The sequence below is a fragment of the Siphateles boraxobius genome, unplaced genomic scaffold (genome assembly GCF_051911475.1).
Source record: "Siphateles boraxobius isolate OS27281-9 unplaced genomic scaffold, OSU_SipBor_1 20, whole genome shotgun sequence".
Lineage (NCBI taxonomy): Eukaryota > Metazoa > Chordata > Actinopteri > Cypriniformes > Leuciscidae > Siphateles > Siphateles boraxobius.
This window is the reverse complement of record NW_027508811.1, coordinates 9129210-9147589: the sequence shown is the minus strand read 5'-3', so window position 1 is coordinate 9147589 and position 18380 is coordinate 9129210. Positions and strand designations below refer to the sequence as shown.

At 38.3% G+C, this 18380-nt stretch overlaps 1 protein-coding gene across 2 annotated transcripts in view; it reads left to right on the top strand.

Annotated features, from left to right (window-relative positions):
- Window positions 1-18380, top strand: part of macrod2 (mono-ADP ribosylhydrolase 2) — a 631164-nt gene that overhangs the window by 76938 nt on the left and 535846 nt on the right. The gene's annotated exons all lie outside the window — the stretch shown is intronic.

Genomic DNA, 18380 nt, shown 5'->3' with positions numbered 1-18380 from the left:
TCATCTTTTGGTGTGTTTACATTCTCATTAAAGGTTTAATTTTTAGTTGGACTAATACAATGATTTGTATTTTTTAAATGACGGTTGTGCACAATTCAGAATTTAATTTAGAACACTTTTTAAAATCCAAATAATTTTTTAAAATTTGAATTGAGGCAGATTCAGTAATTTCCCACCTGTAGAATTGTCAGAATTCAGTAAATTCCACTTCAGTTCAAATTCTATTTCAACTTCCTGTTAGGGATTTGAATTGTATACAAATTATATAAGTCTTTATAGAATACCTATATAGTCAATAAGTGTGTTTACTTTAAAAGTTTGATTTAGAGAATTGAATTCATGGTGCAACAAACAGCAACTTGCTTATTATATGCCAGGACAGGAGAGCACTAAATTAAAACAGGATGGGATGGTTTTAAGCTTATTCAAGTTTGTTAATTTGTGCAAGAAATGAGTCTACCTGCACTGTTACAATCAAGCTACAGCGATTGAGTTACAGTCTATAAATGACACAATGTATAGTTGAATATTTGAAGAATTAAATTTACATCACCTCTGTCTTTTTTGGATCAAGCACATAGTGCTGAGGCCAATTGTACTCTGATTAACGTGATTACATGCTGGAGGAAGCTGAGTTACAATTGCATTATCTAGGTCTGCTAGTCTGCCTTTGTTTGAAATTGTACTAGTTCACTTAAAGTTTTTATGGGGCATGTAAATGTGAATTATTGCTTTAGTCCAACTGAAATCAAACTTTTAAAGTAAACACACTTATTGACTACATTTGTACACTCTAGGGTGCCCAACATGGTATTTGCAATGGCAGTCACTCTTCTTGGCCAGGGCTTCAATATGGAGTCCAGTTGCCACCTTCTTACACAGTTGACTAACTTGAAGAACTCTAGTCTCTTATCTCATCTATGCTTTTGTTTCTCCTCCTCAATGTTTGTGGTTCAGTCTGGGTATCTTGATCCCTGGGCTGAATAGTCTCCTACACAAATTGTACTTTGTTGCAGGCCTTGGAAACATGTATGCTGCAGATGTTACAAATCTCCCGTTTAGCTTCAGGATTTAGGCATCTTATCTTTCACAGGTATATATCTTTGTTTTCCTTGCCTGCTTTTGTGAATGCTCTGAGCAGCATGTTTGGCTGAATTCTTGGGGTTTGGGCCATATGTTTGAGAGTGAGTCTTTCTTTTTAAGTATGGGACAAAAGAAGAACAGGGCTCCTTCTCTCTATGTAAATGCCAGACCATCACTTGCCTGGTAGTAGAAGGGCCATGTCACGATCGATTTCCTCAGCCGAGCCTTCCTCAGAAGGGCTGCTTATTAGCTGTGGGTTCAGACCGTAGGTGTGGGTGAGCTTTCATGCTGCATGCACTCAATGGAAAAACCCAAAAGCTTGTGAGTAGGGCTGCAGCTATCGATTCTTTTTGCAATCGATTAATCTAGCACTTGATCGATTAATCAGGTAATCTGATTTTTTTGTGTGTTTATTAACAGAATAGTTATATTAAACTTGTGTCTATTTCAGTTAAAGCTGTTATAAGTTATATACTATAAGTTATATAGTATGCAAATTATAAAGCTATCCCATATGTGAATTTTCCTTTAAGATGTTATAATATAACCACTCTAAGCATCTAAGCATATTTGTGTATTCTGGTAGTTTAACACTGAAGAAGAGCTGTAACGTGACGTTGTTGAACACGCAGTAAAAGCTGACGCACTTTTTGTTCCATGCGTTTTAACTGAAAAATGAGTACTCCAAATCTTTATTAAAAACCAACAGGCTGGGGACCCTAATTTTTTGTTGTTGTCTGTATTTGGCAGACGTGAAATACAAACAAGGTCTCGCAAAGACTGCAATACAATATTTGTTCCTCCATCACGTCCCAGTGTGTACAGTACATGCTGAAATTATTGTTGCGTGGCTACGTAAAAGTTTAAGCATATGTGATTCATTGCTGCAATTGGTCTGACTGGCGTGTGTGTGTGAAGGGGTTCTTTTTTTAGGCTATAGTCTTGCAATTGAACGTGATAGTTACGTTTACTACTTAAAAATGTCATCAAAGCTAAAAATCATATCTAGTCAAACCACATCACGACATCGCTACAAATACAGTATGGGATTAAAATCAGCGAACATCAATAGGCTTAGACTACGTTACCTTGTTTCAGTGAGTTAAGTGAATTAAGTGTGTAATGATCCCACACTTTAGAGAATTTCTGCCGTTTATTTACATATGTGACCCGTCACAGAAACCAGGGACACAAGTCGGCATTACAACTTTCGAGCAAAATGAGAAAGAAGAGTTTTTTTTCAAATTTGGTGAATTTCATTTTTTTGCAGAATCTGTTAATTGAAATCACGAAGAAGCCTCTCCATGTTTGAGATAGCAGTATTGGTATATTTAAAAGCTTACATTTTGAGGTTGAAATCGGCTTGTTTTCGGAGATTCTAGCATGCAGTAGGGGCGTGGCGTGTCATTGTCTGTGTGTATATCCATACTGAATAACCCGACGCTTTTGCCCCCGCCCTCCAAGTGAACCGCATGGCTACTTATTATGCTGTGCTCTGGCCGGCTCTATCTGATATCAAAATTCAATGAAGATGGATACCGCAAAGATTGTCGCAGACGAGCTGAACCGTCTGGCAGTTACACCGAAAATGTTTTCGCCGCACTTCGTGGGCTCGGGAAACTGAACCGGAGGTATGGGCGCGGCGCGCGCGCCCTCAGTGCTTGAATACGGCGGCTCGGCTCACTGACAGTGGTGGCTGGCTGTTTCACACTGACGTCCCGATTGCTTTGAATGGGGAACGTTTTGTGAACAGAGTTAATGGACTGGCAACAATCTCCATAGAACATGAACTGGCACAGTAAATCGAAATAGAGGATGCAGTTAAGACCTTTGCTGCGATGAAGGCCTGCCGTGTGTGTTTCTGAAATGTAAGTTAAGCTTCATTTGCTCTTTAGTCGTTATTTAAGATGCTGAACCTGCTGATGATATAATGTGCTTGCGGACATTTCATTTGTGTGTGTATACGCACATAAGAAAGTGGTGTAAAGAGATTTGCAACCGTAATTTGAGGAGGTGAAATGTGATTATTTGGAAAATTCCTGTCATGACTGCTTAAATAAAAATGCCAGCAGGCATTTGCCTCCTGCATAAACTTTAATATTGTTGACATTTTGGGCACACGAGCGTTGCGCTCTATTTGCGTTATATGTAGGCCTATGGCTTATTGGTCTCTGTGTGTTGGTGCTGGTTTTGCGTTATATGTATATGGCATATTGGTTTTTGTGTGTTGTTGCTTGTTTTGCGTTATATGTATATGGCATATTGGTCTTTGTGTGTTGTTGCTGGTTTTGCGTTATATGCAGGCTACATGGCATATTGGTCTTTGTGTGTTGTTGCTGGTACGTTGCAAATAGAGGGGCAGCACAATTGTTTTTCGCCTAGTGCGGCAGAAGTGCACTCATTCGAAGTGCAAAAAAAGCTGTAAAGCACAGGGGGGAGCTTTACAGGGGGTATGGCTTATCTAAATGAGATGTAAATGAGCCCTATTGTCACCCCCAGCAGCAGAGACAGGTGAGAACTGCACAATCTTTAGAGGTCGTTTTCTCATCTTTGAGCTTTTTCAAGTGCCTACTTTAAAATGGCCACAACTTCTCCAAATATTATCAGATTACCACATGTTACACATCGTTGGAAAGCTTGGAGATTACACTTTCAGAATCCATGAATAACTCAAAATGCCCCAGAACCGACTTGTGTCCCTAGTTTACGTGACCGGTCACATATTTATTCTCCGCCATCGCGCCAACTAAATTCAAAATATATGCTTCCTGAACAGGTCCGTGTGAATAAACGGTCCGTGTGCAACAATCAAATCCCTGTGCCGCGCGTATAGTGCGCGTCATAGGAATTTAACGAGGCTTCGAGGCAGAGCTTTTGCCTCGAGGAATTTTTGTAATCGAGTAACTCGAGGAATCGTTTCAGCCCTACTTGTGAGTGGGTTTCATATGCACAGACTAGTGCTCACACATTTCTTTTCTTTTTTCAGTCACTCCCCCTCGCTCTGTTGCCACTTGTCAATCACAGGGTAGAAAAGCTGCAAGTCTGGCGGTGAGGGCAAGAGAGAAACCGATGGAGCGATTGGAGCAGGCATTGATGGACATTAGGAGATGAGCTTGGAGGCATCAGTTTTAACGAAACTAGTAATTTGTCATCAATAATCATGATTACTTTCTTAACCCTTTAACCCAAAGGTCGCTGATGGGTCGACCTTTGAGATCATCCTTGAGGGATCACAGGACAAGAAGCCTTTTATCCTTTGTTGAAGAGACATCAGAGCCTGAACAATCATACTTCTTACATGATCCATCATGCATTATTTGCGTGCGATCATGCAACCAATAACAGTCGAAGAATGTTGATGTCAGTTGACTCACGGCAGCGGATTGTGGCAGAACACCACTGTGAGTGACCGAGGAATAATCTCTCATTAACGAGTGTAAAATTCACAACTGGGTGACAAATGTCAAACCATCCTAACTACAACCATGAAGCTGCCGAAGCAAAAGTGAAGGGTTTCCTGGAAAGGCCAAATTGGAACCATTTAAATGACGTTCTGTGAATTTTTATTTTATTTTATTTTTTTTAAACTGCGTGCCATTGCCTCCCTGCAGTATTTGTAGACCAAAGGTCTAAAAACAAAAGAAGCGAGTTGGTGGAAAAATCTGCATACATTTGCATGCATTTTTAAATGAGCGTTAATTTACAGACATCTTCCACAACTGTGCTTGCTTATGATCTGTCTGGATAGATAATACCCTCGCAGACTCAAAGTTTCTATGACTAAATAAAGGTCTAGTGCTTATAGCCACGCTGTAAAAGACGCTAACATCACCCACGCATATACTTTGTTCTCTCTGTTCTAAATTGTATCCTAACTCCTCTCTGATTATTGTTCATTGAAGCATAGCTATCAATGCCTGTGGATCTACACAAGAGAACTCATCACCAGATCCATTGAGAGAGAGATTTTATTCCCAAGGAGATATTCAGCCTCCACACCACCATTCAGAGTCCAGAATTTAGGTACTAATGCTAGAGTTACGTATGTGGTGTGCATTGTTTTTCAGACTGTCGTTACGTCTAATGCACAGTCGAGTGTTCTATTTTTTTTTTTTATAAACCTCACCATTTACTGGACACTTTTGAAGCATGCACGCACTACGACTGTGATTTTCCAAGTGACTTTCAAACTGGAGTTTCTTCTGACCTTCTGCAAAAACCATTGGCACGTAGTGAAATATTAAGTATGGGATTTTAAGAATCAATATGGAAAACATTCCGTTGAACATCACGATTTAATCAGATAATCAGAATTTTTTGGTACTACATCAACTCTTTATTCAAGAGGTTATTGGCTAATGACTGTTATCTTGTATGAAACCTGTAAATTTTCATCATCAAGGGAATGTTGCCAGTTGAATCCCTCGCTACAATACTCCTACCCAGCAACAGCAAAATTTGCACCCATTTCTCTGGCCCATTACCTTGTTCGGCTAAATTAGAAAGTCGAGAGATTACACCAGGTGCTATTTCTCCAGACTTTGCAAATGAAGGCACCCATTTATTCTCCTCCCAGTGAGGTTTATTCTCAAGGCCACTGATAAGTCTGCCGTGTTCCTTCTGTCAAACAGAGCTGCAAACCCAGTCCTGATTGGGTAATGGTCCCAGACTGAACATATTGACCTACCCGATTGATGCTCATGGCAGGCTTCGCTGCTTTTTTATGATCTTTTGGATCAGCAATGACTACTTCGATTGGAAGTTCAGTTAGTAATACCTCAATTGACTGAAAATTGGAGTGCCCCATTGAGTCTATGAGTAAAGACTAACTTAAATGTGCACAAAAGCACAAATACTGTATATTGCACACACCAGAACACTGAATATGATGGCATATGAGAAGTTAAAACACAGAATTTTCTACGCTGCCTTTGTCTATTTATGTTAGATTTGTTTTACTCCATTTATCTTAGCACTTGCCAGGATACACTGTGACAAGCTATGAGGCGATTTTATTTTGTCTCTTGTCTTCTGACTTTAAGTTTAATGACCACTTACTGCTCCGCTGATGCTGAATGACCTCTCATTGCATTCGATACCCTAGTGGAAATAAGGGAATTTGGTCCCTTAGACGTATTATCTGAAAGATCTCCTATACATATAAATATCCTACCTGAGAATGATTTCAGCTATGAATCAAAGACTGCCTGTTCTTACTTTGACTGAAATCATTGCAGGTCCAGACGCCATTTTCTACAGAAAAAGTCAAGTCTCCTCCCCATATTAACCCGAAAGCCTGGTCTAAATTACCTCTAGTGTAAAAAAATAAAATAAAAATAAAAAATCTATTTCTTCATTTTTTTGGAGACTGTTCAGAAAAGTAATGCCATTATTCAGACATAGACTTGTAATTTCCTGTAATTGTGATGATTTTCTTTTATTCTCTCTCCCCTTATCCTCTGGTCTGTGGCGACATTCAATAATCGTAGAAAAGGAGGATGGAAGCGATGTTAATGAATCTAAATGTTGCTTTTTCCCCTCTCATCAGAGACTGTTTAAAGTAATTGTAGGGAGCCTCTGTATGTGGTCTTGAGGGAGGGAGGGGGGCAAAATTGCAAGCACCTCACACGCCTCTGCAATCTGATCCTATTATCTGACAGTACTCTAAAGCTTCTTCAATCACTACGTTTAGTGAGAAACTGTGCCTTCCACCTTTCCATTTGTCTTCTTTTCTTTCATCTTTCTTTTTCCTCATAGTCTGCTGAAGAAAAGTCACTTTTTTGTCTCTCGGGTGGTGTTGGCAAGCTCAGAATGATTCAAGTTCTCTTTGTCTGTGGTGTACAGCCTCTATCCCTACACTTACTTAAAGAACATTCTCGAAACGCTTTGTCAGAATATAATGAGCAAAATTTTCCTGAGAAGGTTGATATAATCGCTCTTTGTAAGACAGAAGTGTATACTGATTAAACATGTTGTTTTTTGTGTTTTTTCAGTGCCTGCTGATGAGTAAATAATTGCCAGATAAATCACAATTCAAGATATTCCTACGCAAACTATTCGAATAGCTGTCAATTAAAGAAACTGAATATTTCCTGACAGGTTGACATAGTATTGTTATGGCACAGTTTAGCATTTTCTTGTTAATCAAATTGTTCAGACTTTTATTGTTACCGCTATGAGGACACTACAAGTGATAACTATGCAACAACATTTGGGTTTATTGAAATAAACTAATATAATTGGAAAAGTTTTAAAATGAGTGAAAAAAAAAAAGTAAGGATGCACCAAAATAAAAATTCTGGGCTGAGACCGAAAACTCTGGATGCTCTTGGCTGAAAACCAAAAATGCTTTTTTAAAAATTATTTATTTATTATTTTAAATGAGTTTATATTTGTTTAATTGTATTAATATTAGACTTTTTAATGAAATTCAATAACTTTAATGATGCTGAATTAAACAAAATACATGCATATACACATATATACATATATATATATATATATATATATATATATATATATATATATATATATATATATATATATATATATATATACAGGTCCTTCTCAAAAAATTAGCATATTGTGATAAAGTTAATTATTTTCCATAATGTAATGATAGAAATTAAACTTTCATATATTTTAGATTCATTGCACACCAACTGAAATATTTCAGGTCTTTTATTGTTTTAATACTGATGATTTTGGCATACAACTCATGAAAACCCAAAATTCTCAAAAAATTAGCATATCATGAAAAGGGTCTCTAAACAAGCTATTAACCTAATTATCTGAATCAAATAATTAATTATAAACACCTGCAAAATATTCCTGAGGCTTTTAAAAACTCCCAGCCTGTTTCATTACTCAAAACCGCAATCATGGGTAAGACTGCCGACCTGACTGCTGTCCAGAAGGCCTTCATTGACACCCTAAAGCAAGAGGGTAAGACAGAAAGAAATTTCTGAACAAATAGGCTGTTCCCAGAGTGCTGTATCAAGGCACCTCAGTGGGAAGTCTGTGGGAAGGAAAAAGTGTGGAAAAAAACGCTGCACAACGAGAAGAGGTGACCGGACCCTGAGGAAGATTGTGGAGAAGGACCGATTCCAGACCTTGGGGGACCAGCGGAAGCAGTGGACTGAGTCTGGAGTAGAAACATCTAGAGCCACCATATACAGGCGTGTGCAGGAAATGGGCTACAGGTGCCGCATTCCCCAGGTCAAGCCACTTTTGAACCAGAAACAGCGGCAGAAGCGCCTGACCTGGGCTACAGAGAAGCAGCACTGGACTGTTGCTCAGTTTTGCATGTCATTCGGAAATCAAGGTGCCAGAGTCTGGAGGAAGACTGGGGAGAAGGAAATGCCAAAATGCCTGAAGTCCAGTGTCAAGTACCCACAGTCAGTGATGGTCTGGTGTGCCAGGTCAGCTGCTGGTGTTGGTGCACTGTGTTTTATCAAGGGCAGGGCCAATGCAGCTAGCTATCAGGAGATTTTGGAGCACTTCATGCTTCCATCTGCTGAAAAGCTTTATGGAGATGAAGATTTCATTTTTCAGCACGACCTGGCACCTGCTCACAGTGCCAAAACCACTGGTAAATGGTTTACTGACCATGGTATTACTGTGCTCAATTGGCCTGCCAACTCTCCTGACCTGAACCCCATAGAGAATCTGTGGGATATTGTGAAGAGAAAGTTGAGAGACGCAAGACCCAACACTCTGGATCAGCGTAAGGCCGCTATCGAAGCATCCTGGGCCTCCATAACACCTCAGCAGTGCCACAGGCTGATTGCCTCCATGCCACGCCCCATTGAAGCAGCCATTTCTGCAAAAGGATTCCCGACCAAGTATTGACTATTGTGTGCATAACTGAACATAATTATTTGAAGGTTGACTTTTTTTTTTGTATTAAAAACACTTCTTTTATTGGTCGGATGAAATATGCTAATTTTTTGAGACAGGAATTTTGGGTTTTCATGAGCTGTATGCCAAAATCATCAGTATTAAAACAATAAAACACCTGAAATATTTCAGTTGGTGTGCAATGAATCTAAAATAGATGAAAGTTTAATTTTTATCATTACATTATAGAAAATAATGAACTTTATCACAATATGCTAATTTTTTGAGAAGGACCTGTGTATATATATATATATATATATATATATATATATTAGGGCTGCACGTTTTCAAGTTTTTCATTAACCGTAAACCGAGGCCCTTAGCGGTTAATACTCGGTTAACCATAGTGTACGCGCCGCAACCCCGAGATACAGACACGAGAAAGGGGTAGTTCATTTTAATACCTTTAATAACTGCACAAAACATCTTTAACTTTTAGGTGGCAAAATATTGTTTTAGGCTACCTAATTCTGTGAATTACACTGCCCAAACCAAAAGTACTACTGCCGAATGAAGAAGGGTCAGTTCTCCCCAGAACATAAAATATTCATTTTATTTTATTTTCGTGTTCGCATTTATATGGAACAAACAATTGGACGTGGCAGTTCTGGAGGCGGCACTAAAACTTTCACAGAGACCTCAAACAGAATGCACAAAGCCTTTCTTTAAAGTGAATTTCGTTTTGTATTAATTGTATCTTAATTTTAATCAATGTTTCATCAACCAATTACCTGGAAATAAGTAAATATAGCAGACATTAGATAATACGGAGCCGCAGGCGCGTGAACTGGAGCTCATCTAATAAACGAATTCCGAAACTCAGCGTAGGCTATAAGGTAGCCTAGTTGTCTCACAGACCTGATAAATAAATCTATATTGAAATGTCTAATTTTAAACACAACAATTCAAAACGAAAGAAAACAGACTGCTCTCTGCTTATGTAATCCGTATGAAAAGTGCATTTCTCTCTGGCGCGTTCACTGCGAAGATCGCGAATCAGCATTGTCAACTTCATCTCAGCTGAGTGAGCCTGGAAACAATTAAAATGTCTCCTTGCTATATTTGACATATTCATAATCATTACTTTTCCCTGTTCTTTTTGACAGCTTTTAGGTTATTGGCAGCGCAACCCAGGCTACATTAGATGAACGCGTCAGCACCGAAAACATGGAGATGGAGATTTTTTTTAAATAATCGCACAACCTATTTGATATTCCAATTAAATAGGCTACTCAGTTAGGCTACTCATCCCAACCAACTATTAAAAAAATGTTTACTTGTAAGCGGTCTTTTTACATGTTAGTTTTTTTCTGTGAGCGGGAATTGAAAACCAGGAGTGGACTGTTAGCGAAGTGATTACAGAATGCTTAGAGTGGAGAGAGGAACGTGCTTTCGCTCCACTCCAGGCTTTGATCACATCCCCCTCAGCAAGGTGAATACACCTAGTCTTTCCTTAATTTAAGACCTATTCAAACTAAAATTAAGACATTACACTATTTGAGAAATGAAAGCCTATTTATGGCCTTAAAATTATGAAAAGTGAACTTGTGGACAATTCAAATGTCTGGGAGCGCTCTGGCGGTGCACAAATGTATTACAACTAAATTCAATGCACGCCATTGACGCCACTTAACCGAGCAAAATGTTTCACTCGGTTACTCAATTTTTAACGGTTAATCGGTTAACCATGGACACCCCTAATATATATTATACACACACTTCTTTTAGCAGCATTTACTACTGATCTTAAGAACTAGCTGCGCATAACAAATCAAATCGGTTTAAGTGCGATTTTCATGTTAATTGTGATTAATCTTGCAGCCCTTTTTTAGAGAGAGAGAGAGAGAGAGAGAGAGAGAGAGAGAGAGAGAGAGAGAGAGAGAGAGAGAAAATGTAGAGTATTCAGGTCATTGAATTATTAGGCACAGCTGTTCACTGTATAAATTATATATAGATTAATCTACATTCACTTAAAAGCAGGGCAGGTAGAAATCCCCAAAAATACTTTTTTCCAAATTTGTTTAAAATGTCTTTATATATCAATGCATAATTAAAATGTAAGTACTCTGAAAAATACATTATACATATCGAGTGTCTGTAGTCCTCTCAGGACTGTAATAAACACAGGTCATTATTCCATTCGGGACGAAAGAAATGATTGGCTGGGGCGACTGTCACTCTCCCGCGCTACCATGGATACCACCTCTGCTGATACAGGAGCAGCCCAAATGCGCGCACCCGTTTGAAGAGGCACCGAAGCAAGTAATAATAATTATGGCAGAGAAAGAACAGTCAAAATTCTCAGTACCTGCATATAGAGGCAGCGAAGTCAAACAAGTTAAAAAAAGGAAGACAGTATTTGAAAAGGCTATGAACAAAACGTCTTTTGATAAATAAAGAAATCATACGAGAGTCAATATCGGCGTGGCTTTCCAGCGGTGGCGACAACTGAGTGATCTCAAGGGGCTGAAAAGTGACTCCATGATGGCTTTATTTCTGCTGGACAGGTAATCTTGCTGTTTTCATTTTGATGGTGTGACTAGCACACGTAGCTACCTAATATAGCTACCTAACGTTACGTAGCATAACTAACGTTACACTGGCTTAGCTATGACAGTGTAACTTTGGTGTCGACTGGTATAACGTTACTGTTAGTGAGCCAGGGTTGAGACGATAAATAAGCAATAGGCCTATCTGCAGTTGAAAGCTGTTTTGTTTAATTTCGCCTAATCTAACTTTTGGTTAAAAAGTTTAGGGGATCTATTTTTATACCTAGCTTTACCCTCTGCCTAAACTTTGTTCCTATTTTCAACGTGAACTCTACCTGCTCCGTTTTTTCACGTTTGGTTTGTTGTTATATGCTCTACATATGTTTATCTATGTCTTTATGTTGTATCTGCAGTGTTGTGCCTGAACGCGTTCATATTTTGGGCGAACGTGAACTGAAGGTACTATATTACTGCCTGATGGACGTTATTGTGAACGCGTTCATTCTGGTGTCTGTGAACGCACACTCTCTCAGTTTAACTATCTGAAACGCGTATCTCTGTGTGCGTCTCTCAAGTAGTACCGAATTGATGCTGAAACTTGGCAATTAATCTGCAAAACACATGCGTGCCGAACTGTGGGTCCTGGTCTGTACGGATCAACTATGATCTGTATAAACCCAAGCATAGAGTAGAATATTGAGCAGAGCACCACACCACGCAGTGATAAGGGATAGAGTGAAATTGAAACCTGGCGGTGCGTGTCCACTTGCGCGGAGAAGAGTCTTCAGTTCATTCCTTTGGTTTATTCCCATCGGAATTAACTAAAAACGCTCGCTCTGCTACACTCGCTCTGCTACACTCGCTCTGCTACGCTTGCTCTGGTGAGCGTTGAACACTTAGAGGTGGGGCGGCATCTATTTTCGGCTGTTTTTCTTTTCGGCTAAAAATTTAAAATTCCAATTTCTGCAGATCATTTTCTGTGGCCTAAATTCCGGTGCATTCCTGAAAAAATTATTAGAAGTAAAAATATGGGCATTTCTAGACAAGGTTTTTATAGTGTATTATGGCACAGTTTAAGATCTTTTGATAATCTTATTTTAAATTGACTTTTGTTGTTACTGCTACAAAGACACTACAAAGTGACTAACTAAGTAACAGCATTTGTGTTGAACACACAGTGTTAATAGAAATAAATGCTAATGAAAAAAAACAAAACAAAACTGAAACTAATCTCAAATACATTGTTTTAGGACTCCGAAAAATAAACAAACCTGTTTACAACCAATAAACGTGTTTAAAAAAACCCATCAAATTATTGATTGACTTCTGTTGTTACAAGCAGCATTAAATCCTTGACTTCAAATAACGTGAAATCCTGTTTTAAGAAAACAAATTTTTGGTCTAGAAGTGTGCTTGGAGGTTAAAGAAAGTCCAATATCCTCAGCACCTGTATTGAGAGAGCTAACTGAGCACAGGCACTTAAGAAGGGTTTAAACAAATTGACCCGCTGGAAAACTAAGTGTGCGATCAACCACCAGCTCTATTCTGAAAGAGTGGGCCGTAATTACATTTCACTTGCTCTGATGGGAGGATTAATCCGCGGTCAGTCCGAACAATGGCAGGAAGGGAGTCTTATTCCACCCCACTCACCCACAGTCTAACTTTTTAAATAATATTCATACCCTGATATTAAAGAGTTTTAGATCTGACATTTTCTTGGCTGGTTCATGGCAGTGTTATTATTCGCTTTTCACGACTTGGATGTGCATTTCTAATGGCCTAGGTTTAGGTCACCAGTTTCCAAAGTAATCATATCAGTTTATTAATAGATTTAGCAGCTTTTGGCAGTGTTCCTTATGTTTTCTTCTCAAGTCTAAGGTACAGGAGAAAGCAAGGAGCTCAATTTACCTCATCTGATACCTCAATCTCCCTCCCCACCCATTTTATTACACTTCACATACTAATTTTATTTGATCAGAGAGATGGAATACTTAACTCTGACAAAGGTTTTAATCTCTCTTATAAAAGACAGCATTTTTCAGGTAGGTTGTCATGGAAATGGTTTTCCCTTGCATGAGGTGTCTGTCTGTATACAGGGAGAGCTTCATCAGAACGGTAATTAAGTTATTTTTCCAGCAAGCGGGAGAAGGGAGTTGGAGAGCTAGAGAAGAATCAATAATGATATTGTGCTGCATGAGTCTGCCATATAATACTCCATGGTACTGGAAGTGCTTAATTTGGCTAGCTATATGCCTCTCCACCCATTGTCAGAGCATACCTGCCCCCTCAATTGTGTCAAAAAGAATGGAAAACATTAGAGAACTTTGTTGCAGACTAATTTTCTCTTTGTTTACAGACAAAGTACTGTATGTTCAAGCCGTCGCCTTGCTCTGTGAGAAGAGATCTCGATGGTGACTTATCCCAGGGATGCTTTTAATGTGTCTTCTACACACCGACTTAAGTTACACCTACAGCAGCCCTGCTGGAATGTAAATAACCACTAATGGATATGGGCCCGTAAAAGTACCCGCATATATGAAGACAAAGGTTTCGCACCACCTAAATCAAAGAACTGGAAAGATCAAACATGAGTGCCCTGGACACCTCTCACTTCTCAGAGTGGAAGATCTGGTATCTTTCACGGTTCCATTTCCATGATGGCCCATGACCGGTACACTAACAGAGTCAGGAAGTAACCATCACATTTTAAAGTACTGTAGCTTGGATGTAACCAGACACAATATCAAAATGGATAAGAGATCTTTTTGTGGCTGTTCGTTTTAAGATGGGGGTTTACCGTAATCACAAGGGCATGTGTTCACCTTCTTTTCTGTTTAGTAATAAGACATTTGTAGACAGCAGAAACAACAGAAGTGTCTAGCACGTCAGACATCCATGACATAAGCCAAATTAAGCAGTTAAGTTTTGTCAGTATACTCTCTACAAATAGGATATACAGTACTATTAGGGGTGTAACGATATATCGTTATATTGAGATAGTTGATGTAAACTATATGATTCGTGATACCGTTTTTATCCAAGGCTCAACTTACTGTATTTATAAGGTATAATTCGCCCAAAAATTTAAATTCTGTCATGTACTTACCCTCATGTCGTTTCAAACCTATACGATTTTTGTTTAACTTCCAAACACAAATGAATATATTGTTTGTGAAACCTGAGATATTTCTGTCCCTCCGTTTAAAGTCCCTCCATTTAAATGCAGAATTAAAATTTTTGGATGAACTGACATTTGCAGTTTGGGAATAGTCATTTTTTCATGCTTTGTTGTGATTTTAACTGTGATTGATTGCATTGATCATCTGGTGCGTATATGACACTCCTCAAAGTAAAAGCGCAAACATCATTTACATCACCACATCACATTAAGTTTTAGTAGTATGATTATTCATTTTAGGTTTCACTGAGCTACAAAGAAAGAACCACCACCAGTGTGCAGCATCCACCTGGATGATGCGACGGCAGCCATATTGCACCATAAAGCCCACCACACACCAGCTTACATGTGGAGAGGAGACAGAGTGATGAAGCCAATTAGTGTGTGTGTGTATATATATATGTATGTATGTATATATATATATATATATGTATATATATAATCAAACTACTTTTTATCACAACATCCTTCGGATGAGACGTTAAACCGAGGTCCTGAGTCTCTGTGCTCACAAAAAAAAATCACACACACACACATATATATATATTTATATATATATATATATATATATATATATATATATATATATATATATATAATGGGGATGATTAGGAAGCCATGATGGGCAGCAAATTTGGCCAGGATGACGGGATTTTTTTTGTGACCACAGAGAGTCAGGACCTCGGTTTAATGTCTCATCCGAAGGATGTTGTGATAAAAAAGTAGTATGATTATTCAAAGCGTTTTATGTGGTTTATTCTTATATGTATAATGTATTAATAGCAGGAGAGGCATGACATAGCAAGTACTGGGAGAGACTTGTCTGTGTAAGAGATGCAATGAATATCTGCATTAAAAGCGCGAGTACTACATAAGGAAAACATTAAAGTTTACGGAGTTTCATTGACATTACTACATTAAACTACTATATATAATGTTGAATATAATGTATAATAATTGCAAGAGGGGAATATTTGTGGGTCTAATAATATTTTTTTAATAATAAAGAAATGACAGTAAAAAAACACTCTTTAAACACTTATTTATATTGGCTTAAAATATTGCGATAGTATTGTATCGTGTGTTCAGCATCACGATTTGTATCGAGTGTATCATTACACCCTATGATGAACATTAATTTGGGTTAGGTAAGTTTTTTAAAAATATTAAATAAAAAATAAAAGTCTCTAATGCTCACTAGGGCTGCATTTTTTAAATCAAAAATATAGTAAAAACAGTAATAGTATTTCTATTTATGATAACTTTTTTAAAATAAATTTTTAATTTATATGTAAATCAATTTAAAAACGGTTATTTTAAATTGGAATAATATTTCACAATAATACTGTTTAATGTATTTTTGATCAAATAAGTGTGTGCATATTTGTGTGTATATATGCATACATGCATACATACATGCATGCATACATACATGCATACATGCATACATACATACATACATATATGCATGCATGCATGCATGCATACATACATACTGTACATACATACAAACGCAAAGCTGAATTTTCAGCAGTCATTACTTCAGTCTTCGGTTTCACATGGTCCTTCAGAAATCATTATACTATGTTGATTTGGTGCTTATTATTATCAGTGTTGAGAACAGTTTGCTGCTTAATATTTTTGTGGAAACCAAATGTGATACATTTGATGAATAAAGTTCAAACAAACAGCATTTAATTGAAACCGATTTCAAATACATAAGTATTTTAATGTCACTTTTGATCTATTTAATGCGTTCTTGTTGAATATAAGTATTTATAATATAATATTATATAATATAATATATTTTTCATTACTTTTTTCTTTATTTCTTTAATGTTCTTTCTAGCAAAGTAACAACTAAGTACTGGCTGCTGTCTAAGGTACGCTGACAACATTGAACGCCGCCTTTGTCTCCAGTAGTCAAAACTTTTAAGATCATAGATTGTGGTCACTTTTCAACATATAGTGAGTGCGGTGAGCATTACAAAGTTCTCCCAGTCCACCGGCCTTGCAGGCAATATCTTCAGCCAGCGGGTTTAGCCTGGGGTCCTACAAAGCTCTGGTCTTGTCCTCTCTATGGCCGGCCAACCAATGAGATGCAAATAGGATTAGAGCAGAGTTTGCCATGCATGATGGAACAGCTTTGATAGGTGATCTGCCCCGCTCACTGTGCTCTGCTCTCAGTTGAACACATTTTTGATGTCATGTCTTGAGAAATGAAGGCTTCAGCTGAAATAATACAGAAAATGACAGGCACGGTGTTTGAATTTTTGAATCTTTCCTGCAATGGCCTTTTAGATGCTGAATGAAGAACTGAACACACACACACACACACACACACACACACACACACACACACACACACACACACACACACACACACACACACACACACACACACACACACACACACACACACACACACACACACACACACACACACATATATATACTTTAAAGATTTGTGATAAATCACTAGTGTAATACTATTCCTCATTTGTTAGTTGCTTTAGATAAAAGCATCTGGTAAGTAAATAGATGCAAATGTAATGCTTTTAATATGCAGTTGTCTGCAAGGAAAGGTCTTTTCTATTCATATCATACAATTTAAGATATTCTTGATGTTGTTTAAGTGATGAAAAGCTTGTGTAAAGAATCCTGAATGCTCAAGCTTGTTTTTGTCTGGAGTTGGGCAGGTTTTCTGTAAATGTAGATGGCCCTCCTTCCCATTAGTGCAGCTCTGTTTCAGTCTGCACCGGGCTCTTGCCAATGTGTCAAGGTGGTGTAATAATGAATCAAATGGGTGGACGAGAAAAGAGCCAGGACTGAATACAGCCTATCGCAGAGTGCCAGGCCCTCTGCTAAACTCTGCCTAGGGAGAAGGTTCAGCCGTCTTCCATGAAAGATCATGTCTTTTTCTTTTCCTCTAACCCACTCCTCCTTTCCAGCATATACGCTTTCATCCACCCCTCCCCCCTCTCTTTTTTCTTTCTCGTTCTCCATAGCTTAGTAAGTTTGTGAATTTGGGTCAAGAAAGACTGGCAGCCCACCTTTAGCAGCTATTAAACCCTCCTTCTGCAGATAAAGACTTCTGTGGACAGACTTCTTTCGGTAAAGTTGGGAAAAAATGTCCTTGGCTACTCAGTTAAAGGAAGAGTTTGCCTGACTTTGATGGCACGTTTATAGCTTTTCCAGGCTTTAGCATCACCATTGGTCGTAGATTGGACCACAAGTTCTAGATCGACGGCTCTTCCTCTAGCCAATTAATTGAAGAGGAGAGTTGACATCACTCCAACAAAACTCATGACTGCTGATGCTCAGACTCGTACAGGTCTCATCTCCTCCAGGCCTGCTTTGAACCACACTGCTCCTAGCTGAACCTCAGTTTCTCTCTCTGCTGCTTCACAGTCTGGGCAGTGGGAGAAGAGGTTCCTTATTCCCTGTGGTCAGATTTGCATCCATGACTCCAATAATTATTTTGCATGACTGGATTTCTTAACAATGACTTCATGAGTCCTACCATTTTGATCTGTAAAATACATTCCCTCAAATGCATTTCATTAGTTGTGTTTGCTAAGGCAAGCATCACTATTACTCATTCTTAGCATTAGGAGTTGTTCAAAACCTCTAACCCAAAATATGAAACTTCGGCGTGTATCTTGTCCTGCGCTGTTTGTGCTAATGATACCTCAGATCATGTGGCTTGTACCTTGTTTTTGCCTTGTGGC